Source organism: Lacerta agilis, chromosome 1, assembly GCF_009819535.1.
Source record: "Lacerta agilis isolate rLacAgi1 chromosome 1, rLacAgi1.pri, whole genome shotgun sequence".
Taxonomy (NCBI): Eukaryota; Metazoa; Chordata; class Lepidosauria; order Squamata; family Lacertidae; genus Lacerta; species Lacerta agilis.
This window is the reverse complement of record NC_046312.1, coordinates 4,129,052-4,135,067: the sequence shown is the minus strand read 5'-3', so window position 1 is coordinate 4,135,067 and position 6,016 is coordinate 4,129,052.

The window sequence follows — 6,016 nt, the reverse complement described above, 5'->3', positions numbered from 1 at the left end:
GCAACCGAAAGCAGCAGCCCAGCTTCGGTGGCAGACCCTGGTGGCTGGGACGAGCTGATATTTGCACTTTTAACCAAACGTTTCCAAGGAGCGGTCCTTCTCCCCGCCAGTTACCCTTTTAATTGCACATCCACAGCTGGGGGAAGTTTGTTAGGTCTTCTCGCAATGACTGGAGCATCTCTGCGTACTAACGGTGGGAACTTTCGGGGTTGGGTGGGGGACATCCTTGCTCCCAAACTCTTTCTTTCTTTTTTAAAGAGTTTTAAAATGGGGAAACCATAACAAAACAAAACAAAAACAAAGAATGTTAGCAAGTTTGGCACAAGTGTCGTGGTCTCACAAGGGTTAAGTTAGCTATGCTTTACTATCAATCTGTTTATTCTTGGGGCTATTGAAGCCAGTTCTTCATATCTATATATTTTTTTTTTGCATGTGGGGTGAAGCCCCTTGCGACCGACTGACTTACGTTGAGCATTGATTTATAAAACTAAAAAACTTGGTTCACACACTGGGGAAAGCAGGGCTGTTACTCGGTGGTGTGTGTGTTTTGTTTTGTTTTTAAAGACAGAATGGCTCCATGAGGACTAGTTGCATGCTTGCTATGGATATTGCAGAGGCAGCTAGGGTTGGCACCTCGGCTGCTTTTAGCCAGCCAGCTACAGGTGTGGTCCGGGAGACGCTTCTTAGGGTCCCCTTAGCAGCCGGGAAGAAGCACGGTTAGCATTTCGGCTGCTTAGCAATCATGAAATAGCACGATCATCTGCAATGGAGAAAATGTTCAGTTGTACTCTTGAGCAGAGCAAAATCTGATTCTGCCCCCTTGTGACGGAATGAAGACATGTCCCCGTTGCACAGAAGTTCAGATCCAAAGGTGGAGCTCTCTGTTCCACCCGGTTGTGTGCATTCTGCTTCTCAGGCAGCTCGAGAACCAGGTGAATTATCCCAAATATTGAGAGGTAGGCAGTTATCTTGCCAAATTTGGCCCTCCAGCTGTTCTGGGACTACAACTCCCATCATCCCTAGCTAACAGAACCAGTGGCCAGGGATGATGGGAAATGTAGTCTCAAAACAGCTGGAGGGCCAAGTTTGGCCATGCCTGCTTGAAGTGAACGTGACTTCAGTAAAAAGTGCCGATTTTAAAACTTGTTGGGGGGTGTCGCGTTTACGAAAGGTGCCCGAACAAGTGGATGTGGCTGAACTATAGTTCCCAACATCCCTGGCCATTGGCCGTGCTTGCTGGGACTGATGGGAGCTGTAGCTCAGCAGCACCTGGTGGGTCCAACCCCACAAAAAAAAAAAAGAAACACCCCTGGGCTGAGGTCATGTGATGGGAGAGTAGCTGTTTTGGCGGCCTAAAGCCCTCAAAGTTGTCAGCGAATTTCACTCCCAAGTGAAGTTAACCTGCCAAAGGAAGTGCTTGCTGGGGCAAGTTTGCCCGTTCCTATTGCTGTGCTCGCAAATTCGGATGTTTTGCAGAAACAGTGTAGGCAGGCAATTCTTGTGCAATATTAATAATAATGATTTTATTAATTGTAACTCGCCCATTTGGGCTGGGTTGCCCCAGATTTCTTGACTTTCCATAATTTCTTGACTCTGCTCTTTGGGACTTAGTTCATAAGCTGCTTTGGGAAAATGTGTGAAGGTTCATCTCCACCAGCAGACTCTTAAAAGCCCCAGGACAAAAAGGATATTCCACCCCCCCTCAAGGTACTCATGGAGCAAAACCTCAGGTGCCATCTGCAAGCGTTTGTTGAGGAGGGAAACATTTCTCATTCCAGAAGCTCTTTGCTTTTCAAACCTCAAGGTATCTTTCTGCGGTAGAACTGTGTAGCTGCCCCTTTCAATTCACAAGCTAATACTGATGCCCCATGAGGATATCTGGCTAAAGTAGTGAGTGTATCTCCTGTTCACAGATTGAGAAGGAAAACTACGTTACACCAGTTTTTGAAGTCACACCGAAGCGCTGGAGTGGCTACACCGGCTGAGATATAGCATTAAACTCTAGTTTAGTGTTATAGGGCGCCAAGCCTAGGGCCCCCACCCTGCCAGATTTGTGCTCCCCTCCTCCAGTGTAGGTTTCACTGCTTTTTAAAAAAAAATTAAATGAACCAGTTTAGCATTGTGTCCGAGTGCTAACCTGCGGTTAATCTGATTGGAACAAGCCAGCTTCATAAACTGTGTTTTGAATGAAACCTCATGTCGCGCTTTGCGGTAGGTAGGGAAAAAGCACCCGAGCTGTTCTCTTGCAACAGTAAACTATGGTTTTTAGTGTTGCATCAGGGCCCGGTCAGGGTGGCCATTTTTTGAGGGGGGGGGGGGGCGAATTCATAAACATTTTGGTGTCGACATGTGAGATTTGACAGCTGCTAAAATTTAAGCATCCCTTGAAAAAAGGCCATATTGGTGTTGTGCATCAGGATATGTGCTCTCTCCCCCCCCTCCCCAAGCTAATGTGTGACTAGGAGCACCACCCCCCGGCATTGATTGATTCTTGACTCGGATAAAACAAGCCATGTCTCGAACTCTGCGCTGCCATCCTTCACCCACCACAGGCAGATCGCTCTATTAACACCCCCCACCCTGTTTTCTTTTCCACTTACGAGTTTTACAATGCACTGGGAGCACTTTATAATTTTTGTTTCGTAGGCGGGAGGGAGGGCATTGGGTTAAGGGCTACGAGCTCCTTATCCAGCATTCTGCACTGAACTGCATCGACTAAACCTGACCTTTCCCACTCACCGGAGCCACTGCCAGTTAGGACAGCGGGGTGGGGTTGTAGAACGGAGAAGTGGTTGCTGACAAGAGGTGGGCGCCCTGTTCGTTCTCGTGGACAGCTGCTTATTTAAACGGGGAAATCCTGCCTGTGCAAGAGTTTCCCCCGTTCATGGTATGGTTTGAGGGATGCCATATTGCCAGCTGTCCCTTCGGCCGGATGCGCCTAAATGAATGTACCCCAAGCTTAAACCTCCTTCACTCTGAACTGTAATGCCGTTCATGTTTTGAAATAAAGAGGTTTGTTTTTATCTTGCGAGACGCGAGTTTTCAAAGGCTCGGCTTTTGGTTTTCTTGCTCTTCTTCGACCTTTACAGCTATCCCAGCTCGTGGAAGGAGGGGGCCTGGGATTATTTGCCCTCTTGACTGGCTCGTGGTGATGGAGAGGACAAAACTAGAAAGCGGGGTAGAGAAATCTGCAGAAGCACCAAATAAAAAAACCCACAAGAACTTTGTAAACAAAAGCTGGTAAATCTGTACCACAGACTCCTAGAATGGTAGTATTTTTTTAAAAGGGGGGCAAAAAAAGAAATGGAATTCTCTGGCACGGGTCACAAATGCTCCCCTCCAAAAGGCAGTGTATTTACAGTGTCTGATAATTTCAACAAAAACTCATGCTTTTTAAAATAAATAAATAAATTGCATGTACCTGCAAGCAGAGCAGCCTTTGTTAACCTGGTGCTTTCCAGCTGTTTTGGACTACAACTCCCATCAGCCACTGTGGCACAGACCAAAACAGCTAGAGGGGTAGCAGACGGATGTAGAGTTTTTTTGGAGTGAGGGGAATTAGCAGGAATGGGGGAAATAGCTGGAGGCAGGATGAAGAATGTGCCAATTCCCACCTACAGGTGAAACTCAAAAAATTAGAAAATCGTGGAAAAGTCCATTTATGTAAGCCAGTGTTTTTCAACCACTGTTCCGTGGCACACTAGTGTGCCGCGAGATGTTGCCTGGTGTGCCATGGGAAATTTTTTTTTATTTGATTCCTATTCAAGAGAATTACTTTATATATAGTCAATATAGGCACAGAGTTAAATTTTTTAACATTTTCTAATGGTGGTGTGCCTCGTGATTTTTTTCATGAAACAAGTGTGCCTTTGCCCAAAAAAGGTTGAAAAACACTGATGTAAGCAATTGTTTTCATTAGCTACTGGAGTTTAATATACGAGATAGACTCATGACATGCAAAGTGAGATATGCCAAGCCTTTGCTTGTTAGAATTGTGATGGTTTTGGCGTTCAGCTGATGAAAACTCCAAAGTTGAGATTTGGGGTTCTCATCAGCTGTACGCCATAATCATCACAATTATAACAAATAAAGGCTTGACATATCTTGCTTTGCATGTCATGAGTCTATCTCATATATTAGTTTCACCTTTTAAGTTGAATTACTGAAAGAAATTAACCTTTCCACGATATTCTAATTTTTTGAGTTTCACCTGTACCACTGGGGGGGGAGCCTCGGGTGCTGCTAGTTCCCAAGGGTAAGCTCTTACTGTCAGGAAGTTCTTCCTAATGTTTAGGTGGAATCTTCTTTCTTGTAGTTTGAATCCATTGCTCTGTGTCCGCTTCTCTGGAGCAGCAGAAAACAACCTTTCACCCTCCTCTATATGACATCCTTTTATATATTTGAACATGGCTATCATATCACCCCTCAACCTTCTCTTCTCCAGGCTAAACATATCCAGCTCCCTAAGCCGTTCCTCATAAGGCATCGTTTCCAGGCCTTTGACCATTTTGGTTGCCCTCCTCTGGACACGTTCCAGCTTGTCAGTATCCTTCTTGAACTGTGGTGCCCAGAACTGGACACAGTATTCCAGGTGAGGTCTGACCAGAGCGCAATACAGTGGTACTATTACTTCCCTTGATCTAGACGCTATACTCCTATTGATGCAGCCTAGAATTGCATTGGCTTTTTTAGCTGCTGCATCACACTGTTGACTCATGTCAAGTTGATGGTCTACCAAGACTCCTAGATCCTTTTCACATGTACTGCTCTCAAGCCAGGTGTCACCCATCCTGTATTTGTGCCTTTCATTTTTAATTTTATTTTTTTGCCCAAGTGTAGTACTTTACATTTCTCCCTGTTAAAATTCATCTTGTTTGCTTTGGCCCAGTTCTCTAATCTGTTAAGGTCATTTGCAATTCAATAATAAATAATAATAACCATCTCTTCAAGGAAACGTACCAATGTAGGAACATCGTTTTGCCCACCCTGCCAGCCCTCGGAATCTCCCAGCGTCCTTTACAATCATAAAATTGTAGAGTTCAGAAGGACCCCAAGAGTCATCTAGTCCATCCCTTGGCAACGCAAATTCAGGAGAATAAAATGAAAGAGCAGAGCATTCTGTTTCAGGCACGTGTTTTCCCACTTCTGTATTCATGCACGGTTGTTTATTGTACAAACCCACATCATTTCCCCCTGCAGGTCACAGCACGTCGAGTACAGCTGCACAAATCATCGCCCGGAGTTCCTTTCTGCTTTCTCGGGAGAAGTGGAGAGAATTTTTTTTTTTGGGGGGGGTGCCCTTCTCTGCTAACACTCACAGTAAAAAAATAATTCAGGAGCATCTCTGTTTTTCCTGAGACCAGCGTTAGCAATTCCAGAGTACGAAGCGTTTTGTAAAACGAGGTAACGTTAAGCAGAGAAAGAGGGTTTGGACGGAGGAAACCAACAGGGCACTTTGACAGTTCAGGTTCGGTGCTGGGACCAAAAATACTAACAACCACCTTCCTGGATCAGGTCAATGGCCCATCATCCTGTTCTCGCAGTGGCAGTCTTTGTTGGTTGGATAGTAGACATTGATACCCTTCTCCTCCATAAACTTGCCTAATCCTCTTTTAAAACGCTCAAGGCTGGTGGTCATAACTTCTCCCCCCCCCCCCGTTTATCCGCCCTCACTCCTCCAACTTTCAGCTTCCTTGGGTGCCCATGAGTTCCGGCGTTACGAGAGGAGAAGAAAATGTTTCTCTAACCTCCGTGAAGATGCATGGAGGGTCACCCTTCTCTTAGGAAACAATGTCAAGTCACATCTTAATTTTGCCTTTTGATAGCAGCTTACCTGGACAGCATCTTAAAAAGCAGAGACATCACCTTGCCGACAAAGGTCCGTATAGTTAAAGCTATGGTTTTCCCAGTAGTAATGTACGGAAGTGAGAGCTGGACCATAAAGAAGGCAGATCGCCGAAGAGTTGATGCTTTTGAATTATGGTGCTGGAGGAGACTCTTGAGAGTCCCATGGACT